Here is a 19449-nt window from a genome sequence, read left to right as displayed (position 1 = left end):
AAACACCTGAAGAAGGAGAATATTACATGGCCCATGCCTCTAATACTGAAAGCAGTTGCCAGCAAACAAATTTTTAATACTGCTTGCCACACAACCAACCAGTGATAACTTTGGTCTTGCCTTCTATTCCATCCCCTTTCACCTGCTAGCTTTAATATCTTGCATACGGAGACCACATCAACGGAGCTGGTGGTTTCCAGTATTCTAATTTTCTATTTCTAATAGCCTCAAATACACATGTGTTACCTCTGGACTACAACAGAACAAAGCCCGTGGCAAAGATGGATTCAGTACTTGAAAAACTCTAGTTATACGTACAATTTCTTCAGTACATATTCTCGGAAACACTGCAAATACATCAAAGTTCTCCTCTCCTCTACAAGTTGTTTTCTGCAAAACCATAAAACTGGAAGTCTTACTCTTTGCCATTAACATGTTTCTCATAAGATACAACTTAAAAAGTTGGAAGACCACAACTGAGATCTCTCCTGCTCTGGCAAAGGAGGAATCTCTACAAAACAGGACAGGAATGAATCACGCTTCAGCCACAGCTTTCTTGAGACGCTTGTCCAAGACTGCACAATAAATCATTCTTACCCCAACAAGTTCAAGATGCTGCAGTATACACTGCAAAGGGTGTGTTTTTAAAAGCAAGCCTCTAAACCTAAAGTGCCATGTCAAAAATCAGGAAAAAAAAGAACCCCCAAGAAATACGCACACAAAAAAATGCAGACATTTCAGTACTCTGGAAGAACAGTTGCCTCCTCCAGAAGAAAATCTAGGCTGAAAATAGCAATAGCTATTCCTATACAAACAATGACAACAAAGACATGATCCACACATATTAACAATGCTGGAGGGTCCATTTGTCAAGAAAGGTGTTTGTTTTGAATTATTCACTTTGTTTCTCAGTTGATTAATTCCAAGGATCCGGCTTTTACATGCAGGCTATGATTTTTCAAGCTGTTTAATTGTGGTTACAAAAGATGAAATTCTCTTTCTCATTTTGAAGCTGAAATGGAAATCATTGCAAGAAATAATAAAGAACACAGTATCAAAAGACCTACAGATCCCAGAACTAGCAGAGAATTAACATGGCGTAATAAAACTCATGGTGGGATTGCTATAGCTGCTGTTACCAGAGGAGCATAAACATATTGACTTGTGCTCCTTCACACAGTCCCTCAAATGTCAGCATTCAGATAAGCCTGTGGCTATAAGTAAAAAAAAGAAATGTTGATTTTTCTCTGTTAGAAATACATTATCCCACTTGCAATTCAGCAGTTTACAGACAAGCAAAGCATGGCTGAAAAGATGGACAGAGAAAAAGGCAGGGCATGGACCAGGGCTTCTTCCAGTCACTTGAGAGAAACTGCCAGCACTGGAGGTCCACTCATTTAATGCCACCTCCGAACAATGCCACTGCAATCCCCATGCTAAGCACCATTTTCTATGTGCTTTCACCACATATATAAATGCACTTTACTCACTCTTAAGTGTTTTTACCTGTGTTTTTCAAAGCAATACTCTAAATACTGTCTTTTTGCAGTACACTCCACTTCTAAGATTCTCCTACAGAAACCCAAAATAGTTTGTCAGATCTGTATGTAAGCCTTGTTTCTCTGTAAGGCCTCAAAGAGAATTTATATTCATACTATATGCATGCATCTACCCTCTGTGGGATATTGCCAGCTGAGCTAAGGTTTCTTCACCATATAATCCAAGCACATCAAAGCATCTTAGCAGCACTGGAATGAATAAGTATAGGCTTTCATGACATAATTTATACACATATATAATGTGGTGAGCCAAAGGCATCTGCAGTCCCGCAAACTTTCAGAACTTGGGTGCTGAAGTTCAGTCAATCTTGTGAGGCTTCACAGTGACTAAGCCAACTCTCCATGTTCCCTGGCAGGACACAAAGTGGTCTTAGTGAGGCTGTCAAAAAGCGGTGCCACAGTACTGTCCCTACCTCTGCCACTTGCAGGAATCTAGGCAAAGCCATCCAGCTGGCTCAGTGCAAGGCAACACATTTGGGATGTGTTTTACCACCATGTCAGGCAGATGTGCACCTACCAGCATTCAGAGAAAGCTGGCATCCCCAAATGCTTGAATAAGTTCATATCTGCAGAAGAAGTTACATGTATTTTGATATCTGATCAAAGCATTCAAAGTTAGGCTTCAAAAACAACTAAGTATTAGTTGCCATTTTAGCTCAAACACTACACGTTGTTTCTTTTGTAGTGAATATCTTCCAAATTAAATGATCATAATCTTTTCCTCCACAAGCCCATACCTTGTATATGATCTGGAAGCGAGCTTTACATATGCAAAAGAAATACAAAAACTGCGAAGAATCTGATGCAAGTGAATTTCTAATTCAGAAAGGTCAAACTGTTGTCATATCATTATTTTACAGTAAATACAGCCTTCTTATCCCTCAAATCACATCTTGGGCTCACATGAACAAAGATGTTCAAGGAGCTACCAAACTCTAGGAGGCAGATATATTATCTATCTGAAGTTGTGACATTTCTAGGTGTGCTTTTAGGCATGATGTAGATAGTTTCTTAAAGAGCTTTGCATAAATAATCTGAATCCTTTCTGTTTAAGTGACAGAGTAATTCATCAGAAACCTTTACAAGGTTTCAGCAGGACGGATATAGAGCCTGTGTGATTTTTGTATCTGAATTCACAATGGCAACACATGACTGAGGAGTTTTTTGGACAATACTTCAATGTCTTTATTCTGGACTTCATTGTGATGCTGTAGTGGAAACAGTCTTCCTCTGGACATCTGAATTCAAAGGATACTGAAAACCCAGCCTTGGCACTGTTTAATATTTTGTGGAACTACTCAGCGAATCTTCAAAAATAAAAAAAATAAAAATATCTGTGATAACAGGACTCCAGGTGGTAACACCATAAAAATAATTGTACTGCTCAGGTAGAAACATTGCACATGTGTAAGGAAAGCCCTAACTGCCAAAATAATAATCATCATCTTAGTCAAAGTTTTGTTTCCTCTACAGGGAATGGGAAGAGAGAGGAAAAAAAAAAAAAAAAAAAGGTCATTTTCAATGATTATATCCTCAGAGTACTTCATCCTGTTAAGCCAAACTGAATTGCAAATCACTGCATCACTTACGTACCTCCTGGAAACTGCAGTTTGAGTGCGTCCTCCTTTCCTGACAAACTCTGGCTTGGCTACATCAGCACAGCAATCAGATCTCCCTACTTCCCTTCTACCTTTAGCCAGTTCTCAAGTCTTACAAGCTCCAGCTACAGCCAGCTACAAGGAAACATGAGTAGGAGGCTCCAGAGCTACAATTCCTATAATGTGTTTACACCTGGGACATGGTTGTATCTACCCCTGCTTTTGCTTCCAAAGAAACAAAGCCAAACAGCAAATAAGTAAACCCACCACTTTATGCAGGCTTTTAAAAAGATAGAAATGATTGCCAATAAGCCCACATCACACAGAAATGGATGCTGCAGTTTTCTGCAACTCACAGCTAATGACTACTAGGATTGGTTTTAAAGAAAATATCAAAGAAAGCTGCCCTAGATTAGGATTTAGTTCTTGAAAATGTTATACTTTTGACAAAGTCACCTTTTAACTTAGTGAAACTCTATCAAAGGACTTGTTGAACAGCCAGCGGGGAAAATGGTATGATGAAACAAGCAGCTTGACTCATGCCTGTATATGAAAGTGTAAAAATGACCCAATTCATTTTTGTGTTACTTACATTAGCAACAAGAGAGAAGAGTGACAAGCCAAAGAACTAGCTAGCTGGTTTCCTCTCCAAAGTTCATATTCAATTATTCAAATATTTACCTACCCTTTTTTTAAGCACCATCATACAACTAGGTCTGTGCTCCATGCAGTAAAAATCAGATTTGAAGAACACTTCAGAGAAACAATACATCATTTTTATACTTGGTGACATGGTAAGCTTGGATCTTTCAGTCTGCCTTAGGCTAGGATCAGAAAGAAGGAAGCAAAGCCAGAGCCTTTAGTTTCATGGACTGTTTTGATTCAAGTAACAGGGAAACACTGATCCACTCAGTTGCATCTTTTCATCTGTCTGCAGTACCAGTTAGACAAAAAAGAGAAAAAAAAAAATTTGTCCAAGTATCATTAAAGCCCATCACTTGAAAATAATTCTAAGAATAAAAACCAAACGTAAGATGAAAACCAAGAACGGCTTAAACTGTATCATCACAGAAGAGGAAAAATAATAATATGCTCCCCAAGTAAAGTGCAGTCCATCCTTCTAAGCAAATTTTTAATTGCACATTCTCTGTGTAATTTAAACATATTAAGGACACAAGATTTCTTCAGCAACAGAAGTCCAACTGTCATTTGCCTACAGTCCCTCTACATTAGAAAATGTGCTTTCATAGATTGCTTTACAGACTTCGTATGAACAACTCGAACCAAGCAATTGCAATTCAAGCCCTAATATCTAGTTAAAATGATGTCTGGAGTTACAGTCTGATTTTTTTCACAGTGAGTTGCAAAGCTTTTGTTTTCCTGATGTTCTTTATCATACCCTGCAGTAAATTAGTTCAGATTGTCAGATACCATTTCCCCATTCAACAAATGGCCTTACACCAGCTTCTTGAGAGCTTTCACAGCCAGCACGGGGATGACAGAAGTAGATAAATTTAGACTATGAAAATTAGTTGAAACCCACCCAATACAGAAACAACCGTACTTCTTGGAAACCATGTATTTCAGTTGCAAAATTTGCCCCAAAGCCTATGCAGACAATTTTACTGGGAAAACGAAAACAAAACAAAAACAACCACCTTAACAGTTCAGAGATTTTCACGTATTTTAGTTGACACGTGAGTACTAGTCTCATTATACATTTTCATTGTAATTTCTGCTTCCAAATCCCTTAGGCCCATTTTCAAACTCTGCTGAATTACCATCAGTGTATATTCCTTTACCAAACAGCATATATATAAAGGCAGCTACACTGAAAAACTGAGGAAGTGTTTGCAAACTTAATCGCCATCTTCTTAAACCAGGCATTGCTATGACAACGTACTACCACACTACAGCTCCAGCAATGCAGGAAGCACTATCCATCTCTACAGTACTTTCTTCTACCTTCTGTCATCAGATTTCCAATTTCTTGTATTACTTTGAATTCTTGTGAATCCAATTCAGTTGGTGTTTTAATTTTCCCAGGTCTAATGTATTGTAACTTATTTTACATCCTCACAGAAAGAAAAAAAAAAAGCCATCTATCACAGCGTATGATCTTTTCTGAGAAACTACCACTACAGACAACCCATTTCAGTTCTTGCTAAGAACACCAGCTTCACCTAACAACAACTCTTCCCCTTCAGGTTTTCCAGTGGCTTCAATGACCCTTAGCTTTCCTGCAGATTTCTTGTATACATTTTTTTTAAATATCCTGCATATTTAACTTGATTTCTCATGTTTCATTTCCTACTCTTCCTTCCTGAAGTTTCTGCACTTTGCTAAGATTTTCCTTACACTTTTTGTATTCATTATTAACTTTTTTTTTAATATATTATACTTCAAATAAGCCAAGTCTTATTTATACTTCAAATACACCTCCTTTGTTTTGTTTTTTTTTTTTTATCAGTTAATTAAAAGACAAAAAACCACTTTCTTCCTCTCAGTGTGCTTCTCCCACCACTTTCTCTAGTCTCATACGGTTGATCAGAGTACAGAAAGAACAAGTTTTGTTGAAAAACTGTGCCTTTGAAAACAGAAGCCCACAATGAAGGTTAAATGATTTTGGAGAACAAAACTCATTTGAAGGGCTGCCAAAAAGCAACAGGTTAACAACAACAACAACTCTCAAAAAACCTGAACAACCATGGAGGAGACCAAAAGCAACATGAAGGGTATCCAGAAAAAAACCTCAGAGATAGGGAAAGTAATGTCCTGAGAACAAAGAATTCAAGTTGCCACCTCTACGGAACTCATTTCAACTGGCTAAATAGCTGACACCAATTTAAGGCAATTATGAAAATAAAGGTGACACATATACACACCATCACTTCTTAGCAAAACAAAACTGAGCTATGTGAAATATGTTTAATAAGTAACACAGACTATCTACTAGAAGTTCTGCCTCCCGTCTATAGCTTCAGTGCTTAGCCTCCATTCCCTTACTGGTTTCTGTAGGGAACATAACAAATTCACACACTGTTTTCTTTTGCATGATGTGAATATCTGCCTATGAAGTATTAGAAAGAAAACCACCCACACAGATTTCATGTAGAACATCAAATGGTCATTAAGGAGAAAGAGGATGCTCACTTATTAAGATTTCCTGAACAAACAAAAGAAATTTAATGGTTTTACACTGCTTCAATATCATCTAGTCCTCCTTACTGACAGTTTAGGAAATACACCCAGTTCATAATATTTTATTAGCCTATATAAAACATGTGATTTATCTCTTCCAGAAAGCCTCTTACTGTTATTCTTAGACCCATTATTTAATTAGTCTTTCAAGCTAACATTCCTGATATTTGCAAAGAAAATATGTGTTTAAATTGTTCTATGTCCAGAGCATTACCAGGATATAACTTTCATGATCAACATGCATTCCTAATAACACTCTTTCCATCCTTGTTTCATGTTATGTTATTAATTGTATTCTGGTACCAGTCCTCTAGTCAATGTACCAAAGGTATCCCGTCTGTTACAGATAAGCTGAGTGCTTCCTGCTCTCTTTACAACCTCTGTCCTACACTACATTTAAATAAACAAGTAAATAAATAAAGACCAATGATGTCTACATCATAAATACTTTGATTTCTCCTGCTCAGGTACTACCAGTGACTACACACAGAGTCCGGAAGATGCAGCATCTACCTGAAGCCTCATATTCAGATCAAACCAATTACATTTTGAATTATTTGATATCTGATATGTAACCTTCATAAGTGTAACTAGTTCAGATATAACAGAACATCATGCCAATTCACCATCCATCTTCTATAGGCCAAATTGCTTTTCATTTCACCAACAGCCTGCATATTGTAAAAGTGTATGTGTCAAAGAGCATGTGCTGTTGACAACCCTTATAACATCACCAAAATCTCTGATTTTATCCTCTCCTGATTTTACATAGACACTTTGCTAGTACAAAGGTTTTAAGCAAATTCTCCAAAAGTAGTCCCAGAATATACTGTATGGATTATTTGCCAAATATGAGCTATATCTGGTTTTAGCTGTCTTTTCTATCCAGTCCTACCTAACATCCTCTTCCAGATTTTGCCACAGTACGTGCCAGAGGTTCTGCAAGCTTCTAAGGAACAGAAAAGAAAGACCAGCAAGTAAAATATCCAATAATGTTATTTTTGCCCAGGAGGTCCTATCTGCACAGAGCTGTCTGTCTTCACTAGAGCTGTTTGCTATCTATGTCATATGACAACAGAGCAGGAGAAGGAAATATCATGCTGTTCTAAAATTTTAACCTGCCCCTGCTGGGCTGGAAATCCCAGTGGTACTGTTCAGGTTTGACAACACTGTTTGAACGCACACTCTTTCTTGGAGCTGATGATAAGCTCATATACAAGTATGTTAAGTGTTACCAGCCTACTGTTATGTCAGCTTTATTTAGCAGAGTTTTCGACAGTTGGAAAAATAATGCATTACAAGAACCTCCAGTCATCAGAGAGACAGACTTAATTTCAACACAGACCAGCATGATGAATATACTGTTGTGATAACTATCAAGATAATAAATAGAAATTATCCAGGATCATTCTATATGCATTTAACTCATTTCTGATGACAGTAGGATAGGAAAACAAATATACCATTTATTTACCTGTACAGAAGTGCTTAGTCAAGACATGATGAATACAGTCATCTTAGAAAAGACACTTAAGACTCTATTACATTAATATCTTTGCAAACTCATTTACTAAATGCAGTTGGTATAGAATACATTTTTCCACAATACTTCATTTCTTTATTCTACTTTCAAAGTAAATAAATAAATAAGAAGGAGGAGAATGTAAGGTTTTAGAGCAGGAAAAACACACTGTCAATTAAAACTGATGTCAGGAAAAAAAAAAAAAAAGAGAGATGATAGTTCAAAAGAGGATAAAAGTAGGGGTCTAATTAGAGTCAAACAATCTTCTTACCTGGAAAGAATCAGAAGAATGATTTCACTGTATGATGAAATCTTACTGCAATCGATGGAAAAATAGTTCATTGCATTTCTCAGGAGGAATACATTCATGTGTTGCACTTCATTTACAGTCACCTAAAAATAGAGAAAGCAACATCTCAGAAACTACAACTGGATTTTAGTGAAGAAAATGCCTTAAGAATAAACAGCAAATAATCCCAGGCTTCCCCACAGATTTACATCTTTGTAACTATCTGTTAACTCTTGTTTGGTTCAAAGAAGTAATTAAAAGCTCCTTGCTTGTACAGATTTTCATTCATCTCAACTTTGAACTGGAATAACACCACCCATGATATATCTGGAAAATCTCAGCTACTGTATCGATACACCAGTTGCTCTTCTCTTATTTTCCGGACTTCAGCATAAACCATGAAATTCAGAGTGACTTTTTAATACACAAATAGCAAAAAGCTCAGCAATGTCTGCAGCACTGTGGAAACTTCACAAATCCAGAGCAAAAAGATAGTATGAGAGCTCTGGAAAGTATATATTATGCTAGAGTCAGAAGAATTGAATAAGACATTAGTAACTCTGGCATTAGTAGATGTCATGGCTCATATCCTAAAATTTCTACATACGTTGACTACTTTATGGAGTGGATATTATACATGGCATTCTCCAATATGCTGTTTTACAAACCGTCATTTCAAAATACTAAGCCTTACTAGTATATTTAGATTTTGTCCTGGGATTTCCCTCAGCATGTTACTGTGCTGTTTCTACTAAAGCCAAAAGCTTCAGTCTGTATCCACTTCTTGCTCAAACCCCAACCTCACCAATGACAAGGGCTCTTCATGGGAGAAAGGTTTCATCACATGTAAGTGCATTATGTGCTATACTATATACTGTATCAGTGGTGTGTTCATATAATTAAAAATATCCCGAGTTTGCAGAGACACACAAGGATCACTGAGTGCAGCTCCTGGCCCCACACAGCACCACCCAAAATCCAAACCCTATGTCTGAGAGCGCGGTCCAAACACCGCCAGAACTCTGGCAGCTCAGTGCCGTGCCCACAGCCCTGGGCAGCCCGTTCCATGCCCACCACCCTCTGGTGCAGACCCTGTCCCTACCTCCCAGCTGCCCCTCCCCTGACACAGCTCCGTGCCGTTCCCTGGAGCCCTGTCGCTGTCACACAGAGCAGAGCTCAGCGTTGCCCCTCTGCTCCCTGTGTGGAGCTGCAGCCACCATGAGGCCTCCCCTCAGCTCCTCTGGGCAGAGCACACAACGGGACCTCAGCTGCACCTCATACACTTTGCCCTCCAGACTCCTCACCATCTTAGTAGCCCACCTTTGGACACTCTGTAATTGCTTTAAGTCCTTTTTGTACTGTGGTGCCCAAGCCTGCACATGCTACTCAATGTAAGGCCATGCCAGCACCCTATCCCTGACACCCAGCTGAATGGGCAGTGTGTATTCAAGCAGGGTTTGCTATGGATTAATATGCTCCTGAATATGCAATGTGTGCTCTTTTACTGCTGGGTCCTTTATTAAACTACCTGAATATTAGTGGCTCTAAATTGATATGATTAAGGTTTAATGAACTACTGATTAGCACTAATGAACACAACTGAACACACATTTTATTAAATGATTTGTCTCTTTTGAAATGAAAGTAATGTTGGGCCCATTAATAAAAATTATTTGGGTCATTTCTGAGCAACTGTTACACTCCTTGGAGAAAAAGGATAGAAATCAGTCAGTATGCAATCTTATTAGCTTTTACATATGTCTAATGCTTCAATAGTTAGAGTTCACAGTATCTATTTCCTAGGTTTAGTAAGGTCAGAAAAAAATTTAGATAAGTCTATATGAGTTTCTTTTGAAATGACTGGTTTTTGTTTCTATGACCTGCCAGGATCAGAAGTTACATACCGTGCAGGGGACTCTGTCCCCTAGTTTTAAGTAATAAAAAGCCTGACTGCGAAAACACACACAAAGCAAAACAAACAAACAAACAAACACAACCAAAAAAAACCCAACTCATTGTTAGAGAAATGGCTATTTCTTCATATTATAGTATGTTTTCTGCATCTTCTTCTAGCCCAAAGCTTTTTGGAACCAACACGTAAGAAACACAATCCATCTACCACAACACACAGTGCTAATTTACATATAATCCAAAGGTTAAAGTTGGAAATGGTTTCCAGTGCTCTTTAGGAAGCTTCCTCTTGACTGAGGAAGCATTAATGAATAATTACTCTCCTCATATGAGGATAAAATGGAGTTGTTTGTCTTACAGGACAAAGATAAATCATAGAGTATATGTAAGTACTCTTGAATCTGCTATGACAAGTGATGAAAATGTTCCTTTTAGCCTATTGTTTAGAAACCTATGTCTCATGAAATCCAAAATTACACGTTAGGTTACTAAGATATCATTCCAATTAAACACATTTTTTTTTAATGGTTCCCAAATAGTTGCCTGCTTCCTACTTGAACTCAAATGAGACACAAAGGAGGAAGGAATAACAAGAACAGTGACCAGGACAGCCTTCTTCAAATGCTACATAATCTAACAGGTATCATAAACAGACAAAGAACCTCCAAGGACTGAAAAATTATTTTTTCTTTCTACTTTCATAGACACTGATGTTCACCATTCCAAGAGCATAGTAAACCAGAAGTCAAATCAGTATACTTATACGTGAGTCACCTGCCATCAATATGCGTTACATTTAAGGTTCTGATAATGAGGAGGAAGCTTAAGGAAACCAGACACACACCAATTGCAAAGTTCATAGCACAGAAAAAAAAAAATCAACAGGCATCTGTTGACTTAAGGGAGTCTCCTCTAGTGCAGGGTTCATTATAGTTTTGAAATCACTTATCCCTTTGTTAAATGATGTCCTACTACTCTCAAAGAAACTTCAAAAATAGAGCTAGGGATTTAAATAGTATATATAATATAAATCCTCTTATGTAAACAGCCAGACTCACTATCTCTCGCATATCAGGTGAAACAATTAATGTAGAAAAATTGAAGCAGAAATAGACTAATGAGACCTTTACAGGATAATTTCCACGTCATTCAGTATAGTGGGCTAAATGCTGCATTTCAACGGAGCTGCTCTGCATCAAGAAGAGAGAAACTGATGGCAGAATTTGACCTATTACAAGTCTCAAAATAGATTTCCTCCTAGAAACTTTGAAAGTTTCATGCTTAACATAAGAGGAAAAGACAGAGCACGTGGACATGGACACAGCCTCCATCAAAGCTTACGGAAATCACTGGGAATCTCCCTAAGGACTTCAGTCTTTGAGCTGTTTTTACTGTTGAAGGCAGAATGTTGATAGTCACCTTTCCTACTTTATGAATGAACACCAAGGGAAGAGACTCTCCCTTTTGATATTGATTATTTATGGTGCTGTAAAAGCACTATGGATGAAACTGAGGAAAACCACCACAGACCTCTGTACAAGGGTCACTGAAGCAATGAGGTTACTTCGGGAGTTGGAAAGGCCTTACAACTGTTGGCAATGGACATTGCTACTGTCATGTTTTTTTATGATTTCTGTTATTGGTATTCCACATCACAACATCATGTAGTGCACTGGGAGTTAGAGTTAATGCTACAGTTCTGCGGACTGTTGATAGTTCTGGGTATACGTTTCTCAGAAGAGAATAAGAACTACAAAGACTTCACTGTTCTTTTTCTGCTTTCTGTTTAGAGGGAAAGATAAAACTGATTGCGAGTCGCAAGACTGCCCTTCCTTTTCTGCTTGTCTCTGCAGTGAGTGCTCCCTAGCTGTCTTGCCTTCAGCATTAGAGTAAGGCCTGTGGTTTTTTGGACACATTCCCTCACTTTGATTTATTAGCTTCAATTCCAATTATATTGTATTCTACTGTGTTATCTCTCATTCCGCTATCATATTTTGTAAATTAGTTTTCTCCCTTAGCTCACTGCCACTGTTTTGTTTTTAGGCCCATCTCGAGGCATGGGTCCATGGTCTCTCTGTCCCATTTAGTCATGGAACCTGGCTGAACTGGGCAAGAACTGTGACAGCTACCACTTTTAAAAAGCTTAGTGCAGGTTTCAGCATGCACCAGTGGTGAAAGTGGGGCTTCAGAGGGAACAACGTCCCTTCAGGAGCTCCTGTGATCTGAGCATCCCCTGTTCAAGACTCCTTTGTTTCCAGAATGACAGAATTTGTCATTACTTAACATGTAGAGAGTTTCTTCAGTACCAGCATACACAATTTATATTTGTTATCTTCTCACCTGCTTAAGCAGACAATCTTCCTTATTATTTACAGAGAAAACATTCATTTTCATTTGTGGATTAAGACATCACCGCTTTAAAAAGTACTAACCAAATTCAAACCCTCAGTTAGAGAAGCCAGCTTTAATTAAAAAGCAAAGAAGAAAATTAATATGTGCTTTCTACTTCCAGAAGTATAATCCAGAGAAGAATACTAGAGAAGAAGGAGGTGGTTTTAATTTTTAGGGTCTTCAGCAAAACTGCTATTATTAAAATCACAGGAATTAACTAAGAAGTAGGCTCCTCTGAAATTTAACTTAATTAACCAACACATTGGAAGAATGTGTGTGGTGCAAATGTGTATACACTGAAGCAAAAAAAAAAAAAAAAAAAAAAAAAAAGCACCCGTGGTTTTAAGATACAAACAGTATAAAATACTGGCATGAGGACTGCTGTTTAATATGTGCTAAATCAGACTTTCTAGGGCATTAAAAACATTAGTTGTTTGGGATTAACCAGGAACGTTCCCTGTGAGAAAGTTTTTGATAATATACATGTTCTGAACAGGCTGTTGCTACCAGCACTTCTGATGGGTTTTTACTTTATTCCACAGCTAAAACTGTTTCCAAGACTATGATTGTATCGAAGTTATGAATGAGCATAACCCCAAACTAAAAAAGATTTGTAAGAACACATCAAGCATTTTACTCAACCTTGTCCCTTAGAAAACTCAAACCCTTAGAAAACTTAAAAAATGAAACAGTCACTTTTCGGACTTATAACACAAAATGAAGTGGCAGGACTTGGGCACGTGAAACCACTGCTTAACTGGCTAGCTATAAATCTTAAAAAGATGCACATCATTTGATATAAAAAGAACATCAAAGAAATTTTTCAATTGACTCTCTTTACAAAATTCTCCCCTGAACTTATTAAGTTTCATCAACGTTATTTCTATTCAGTTATGAGTAAACAAGAGTGGGTTTGTTGTCTGTTTGTTAGTTTTTAAAAAACACATTAAGAATCCACTTCATTTTAAAAGAGATTTCTCGGGGGCTGGAAAACAGTAAAGACAAAACCAAGGTCTTAGGAACAAGGAATTGAAAAAAAAAATGATTACATTTTCATTTCTGAGGGTGAAATAATAAATTCTGGATTATCTCAGCATCTTACAAAAGACAAAGCATTGAAGTTACATACCTAAAACCACGTATTACGCATGAACTGCAAAATGTGAATCCTTAACTAGTTATTCCCCCAGAATGTAACACAATGGCTCTTCTTTCAGGGCATGTAAGAATAATAAACAAGACAGTTAAATAAAGAACTGGATCAAAGCTCCTGGTAAATTTGTTTGACAAGAATTTACATTATCACGAAAAAGCAAAAGGACCAAAATAGTTTCAGTTGTTCAGACAGCTTCAAGAGTAGCAGGTCCACGGCTACATTGAACAAAATTATATTATTTGCATTTAGGTAAGATGTTTCCCCTACTGAAACTTCCTTATTTATGTTAGATGCTTGATGGCTGCATACTCTTCAAGACACTTCTATATGTTCTGAGCAGCAGCCTGAAAGCCTCACGGGACATTTCTGAGCTTGTACCACACAAGCAATGGGTCAAAATATTTACTTCAGACAACAACCATGAAACTTCATTTGCAGCTGCTATTTTCTTTCTAATTAAAGACTCATTTCAAAGCAGAGTGGAAATAATGTGTCTGCTATGGTTAATATTTAATCAGTAGTCTAGCATGCCAACCATGTATTCCTTGTAATAGCCCAGGGTCAGTGCCCTGGCTCCCACTGGGATGCCATATGGCTGTGTCCAGAAGACTGGAAGCCACAAATGACCTATCGTGGGCTGAGTGATCATAGGAATCAATGAGGATACTAATTATTAGGTTTGAAGAGCTGACTCACTCGTTGTGGGAGTGAACATTATCTTAACAACCTTGAGTGTTTCACATCATAATGTGAGATATGTTATTATAAAAAAATAATAATAAATCAGATTGAAATGAGCCAAGTTTGTCTAGCCATTTACACTTAAAAAATTTAAATGTGATTTATCTGTATATAATACAAGCATGATGCTTGCATTGATTCTCCAGTCCAAGGATAGCATCATAAATGCAGTTCAGTTTGGATCTACTTAGAATCTTGGCCCGTACATATGTACATGTTAACTCCTTCCTTTCTTACCCAGTTATAGAAAGATTGTCTCAAATCTGTTTCTGCAAATGAAAACTTTCTCTCAGACTTCACAAACGCCAGAACTGTTCTCTGAAATACAGAACTTAAGAAGCATTTAGTCATCCATTTCTCTTTCAGGGAGAATACACGTCTATAATGCGAATACAACATCTCCTGAACTATCAAGCCCAGACTCCCTGCTCACGTATGCTGCAAACCCAGAAGCCTATCCATAAGCTGCCTCTAGAGAGCATATTTGCTGTGTGCTTCTCCAGCAGCTCAGTACATTTTCCCGGTACATTCAAACTCCTGATAAAAGAAAACCTCATTACTGTTTGTACACTGATATCTCAAAAAGTAATTTTGTCTGAAAGAGAGGCTGCACTTTGGAGAGAGCAGGATCCCACCTTTTGTAGCGGGATGTTAGGCAGATAGGATATCATAAAACACGTCAAGAACCTTTGCTGGAAGAGGACGGAGATATAAATAAAACTGGTTTAAGAAAGTCAAGGATAGCTGTGAACAACAGCTCATCTTCCATTCTTAGTATCAAGCCAATGATTAACAGTCTGGCCAAAGCAAAGCTGGAAATAACTGCCATTGCTGAAGCCAATTGTATGACACATGTTTAATACTTAAGGGCTACATAAAAACCAGACTCAAAGAGCATTTCTTAGAATCACAGAATCGCTCAGGTTGAAAAAGACCTTAGAGATCACCGAGTCCAACCACAGTCTACCCATACTACCCTAACAACCCTCCACTAAATCATGTCCCTGAGCACCACGTCCAAACGGTTCTTAAACACATCCAGGGATGGTGACTCAACCACCTCCCTGGGGAGCCTATTCCAGTGCTTAACAACCCTTTCTGTAAAGTTTTTTCCCTGATATGTATAAAGAAGTTTTTCCTGATATTCACAGGCAGCCCATTCCTTCTTCCTAAATTCCTGAAACTGAATTTTCTTCTTTCTCTTCTCATTTGTAGTAGGGCAGTGTATCTACTGCACAAAAAGGACTGAACTCAGCATGCAATCTTCTACTGAAAAGATCTACTATAGCTTTAAATTCCTCTCCCTCCACTGCAGAACAGGCTACTGGTAAGGCTGTGTTGTACGCACTTCCCAAAACACAGATCAGTACTTCGGGTTCAGTCAGTGAACGTGGGAGAAAACGAGCATTAAGCATACTAATCTAACAGAGATCCAGCCGTGACAACACCTGCATCAGCATACGCTGGTGATCCCACAGGTACCTCGGAAGACAAACACAGGCATGACCACTCTCCTGCTCCCGGCTCCGTACTGAGCGTACTCTGCCGCTCCCCCTTGCTTTTGGCAGCGGAGCGGGCCGAGGAAGGAAGCCTTCCCCGCAACCTGCTCGCAGGGCACGGCCAGCACTTCACCTCCAGAGCAGATCCTCCCGCTCTCACCTGCTCTGTGTCTTTGCGCGGCTCCTGAGAAAACCGAATTCGTGACCCAGGACAACCCAGTGCAGGTCTTTAGTCCCCTCTAGCGGCTGAACTGCTTTCCGCTGATCCGAGCTGCTGCGGCTGCCATGGCGTTAACTCCTACCGGCCTTTCAGCTGGAGACCGCACCTTTAACTCCTACACAGCTTATTCCTACGGACGAACCATCCAAGAAATAATTTTCCCTTCTTTTATTATTAACTGGCTCATAGGGTGCCGACAAAGGCTCCTCACAGACACCATCTCTGGAGCATGACTGAAAAGAGATGCAGCATCGCTGCCCAGGGTTGACACTTAATCTAGGCAATTCACCTTCTGTCAAGCAATTTGCTACCCACGGATGAACTATCTTACAAAATTAGACAACTATTGGTATAATTATCAAGAAGTGAGGAAGCATTCCAGGACCTACACATTTCTCTCCAGCCATCCAGCACTGTTAGGTGGAAGACCTTGAGGAGACTTATCAAAGTGGGAAGGATTCAGCACGAGACATGCTATTTTTCTAGTAAAAGAGAATACAGCCTTCCCTCACTTTTCTTTCAGCCACTGGAGACTTCAATTCTGCAGCTGGATCCCAGCCAGACTACGAGGCACTGTGAAAAGCAGTGTTGATTTCGTTGAGGCTCCACACTGAAGCAAGTGGCACGGACTAATCTTGGGATTTCTATCATTGCAAGTCATGCAGTAAATGGGCTTTCTACTCAGCTCACTTCTAGAAGTTAGGAAATTATATGAGAACCTCAGATTCCTCCTAGTTCTGACCCTACAAGCCATAGAGAAAGGTTCAAAAGAAAAACTCCTTAAGACTAAAGAAATAGAAACAGAATGAAGCAGTGCTGCTCTTCAGAAACAAAGACATTTAATTTTGGTTCATATCATTTTGATTTTATTTTAGAGAGCTGTTGTAGATGCATGATCAGAATTATCAATACTAAATACAGGGCCTGTTTTATGGCCAGCATGAAGCTTGAACCAGAGAAATCACTGGCAGAGAAAAGGGGGAAGAAATTACTTCTGAGTTAGATGCACATGTTCTCAAACACCTTAAAAAGAAAAAGGAAATTCCAGAATATAATATGCACTTATTCTCTTTCTGTGTAACTCACAGATTGCCACCACTGCCCTTCCTAGCAGTGTGAGGAGGAATCCTCCTTCAGGTGCATGCATAGCTCTCATTTAGTCCTCAGTAAGCAGATTCATTATGGAGGAAGGTGGGCAATCTACAGCATCCCTGGGACTCCTCTTTCCAAGAAGGCTAAAGATGCTGTGTCTGCATGGAAAATAACAACACAGCAGTTTCCATGTGGCCATATAGTTCTTCTCCGCTCTCAGCCTCTGGTGGGATTTTTTCATTTTACACATTGTTCAGAACTCCCTACAGTGATTTCTAAAGTTCTATAGTTGTGTGACGTGCTCATACAAATGACCATTTCTCTGTCTTTGCTTTCCCAGATACTCGTCCAGTCTTACTTATAGTGGAAACACTAGTACTGAAATATCTGCATGGAAGGAATAGAACTCTTTAGGTCCAGTGAAGTTAATCTTTTAACAGGCAAACCGTTATTAGTTTATTCCAACATTGCTATGTAATACATTGCCCTTATGATTCTATTACATAGATTATCTTAGGTTCTGATTTTACCTACCCACAGTTAAAAAATAAAATAAATCAAAGACAACTTATTTGTCCTTTATATTTTAATGACATCTCATTTCACAAGCACCCTTTTAATCATTAATAGTTCGTATAAAAGCTAATTCTCATTAATAAAGCATAAAAAATAGAGGGCAAAAGACATATAAGCGTAAGATGACAGCATGGTCACTGCTCTGAGTCCCATCTCCTAGATTTACCAGGTGCTCAACCAACCTGAATTTGTTCAGGATGTTATATTACTGAAGGCCTACAGAGAGAAATTATCTCAAAGCACTTTGCAAACACTGAGTCAATTCTACAGAAAGACACCCTTGTGAAGAAAGAAGAATGATTCCTTATTTAATCAATGAGGGGAAAAAAATGAAGCACAGAGAGGTTAAGTGACTCATCAAGGTCACACAGAAGAGGCCGATTCTGCCCATAATTAAACTCGCTTTAATGTTAGCAGGAATGAGATTAGACCAAATTAAAGACAGAGTTGCCATCAAACTCAGGTCTTGGATTAGCAGAACTGACCATTCCACCATTAAGGAATGCTTCTTTCCAGATCAAGAATTACTGTCGGGAGGAAGAAGACTGTTTATCTACTTTTTCATCCAGATTCAAATACCTTTATGTGAGATAACCAGGTGATCTCATTCTTCATCCCCCCCCACACACACATACATAGACTGTTTTAAGCAATTAAACATTTATGCCAAAACAACATAAGCTTGTATAAAGCTACATAATTTATTACTGTCATTACTGTTTGCCTAAACAGGAAAGTAATACTTCAGAGGCAGAAAAACCATCTCTTCAGCTCTGGTGAATAATGCTCTGTAATGTAGGATAAAGGCCTGAAGTATAAAACAGAAAAGCACAGAACTGTTTGGCAATGGCAGTGTTTCATTCAAAATTTTCATGCAAAAATTAAATTTGCATTTCAACGCAATATTTTTTTGTCAGAGAAAAAGGTTGTGGTGTTTGGTTTTTTTTTTAATACAAATGTAAGTGAATCACAACAATTCATTTCAGACTGAATGTAACACTCCAAGTTGACTCAGAGTGGCCTTTATGTTTGCTCAGTCTCATTTACTGACAAGTTTCTGTTCTGAACCAAATCTTTACCTCTGCCTTTGATTTTACAGTTTGGTCATTGAACTGAAAAATCCATTCATCACCTAATTTGATCATGATTTCACAGACAAGGAACTAAAGCACAGAGAAACTGTGAACTTTTCAAGCCAGCACAGGAAGTCTGTGACAGAGAGGGAAATTGGATCAACCCTTCGAGACCTATACTAACACCATCATGCTTAGATCATCCTTTTTGTCTGTGCCAGTGTATCTGCAGCATTTTGCCTAGTGGTAGCCAACAAATCAAACATGAACTGAAATGAAATGAGCAGAAAGATGCGATTAAAACCACTTGTTTTTCCTCTGACAGCATCAGTTAGGTTTAGGAGGAGAGGATGGAAAAGGAAAAAAGAAAACTCTTTGCCCAAGAAGTTTTTCTGGTTCTGCAGAAGCCCAAGATAGCCACGATAAGAAGCATCCCATTGCTCTTGCAGCATGCACCTGCCAAGGCAGAGCTGGTTCTTGTCCAGATGGCATGGGAGAGTACATGTCCCAGCCATATGAAACCATGCACACATCCATAGCAGATTCAGCTCCCTGAGCAAGAACAACTCCCAAAGGTGCTCAGCTATGCAGACAACACGGCCAAAGTAGAGCAGGGACTTC

The 19449-nt window shown here is 38.6% G+C and overlaps 1 long non-coding RNA gene across 4 annotated transcripts in view; it reads right to left on the bottom strand.

Annotated features, from left to right (window-relative positions):
* Positions 1-16080, bottom strand: part of LOC101751304 — a 423708-nt gene extending 407628 nt beyond the window's left edge. For all 4 annotated transcript variants that reach the window (XR_005842154.2, XR_006930981.1, XR_005842158.2 and 1 more), the window contains exons 1-2: positions 16028-16080; positions 8152-8273 (exon numbers count right to left, since the gene is read on the bottom strand). This is a non-coding gene — a long non-coding RNA (uncharacterized LOC101751304). The remainder of the gene's footprint in view (positions 1-8151; positions 8274-16027) is intronic.
* Positions 16081-19449: the final 3369 nt, after the last annotated feature.

Source organism: Gallus gallus, chromosome 1, assembly GCF_016699485.2.
Source record: "Gallus gallus isolate bGalGal1 chromosome 1, bGalGal1.mat.broiler.GRCg7b, whole genome shotgun sequence".
Taxonomy (NCBI): Eukaryota; Metazoa; Chordata; class Aves; order Galliformes; family Phasianidae; genus Gallus; species Gallus gallus.
The sequence above is the reverse complement of the archived record's forward strand: the minus strand, read 5'-3'. Positions and strand labels throughout refer to the sequence as shown.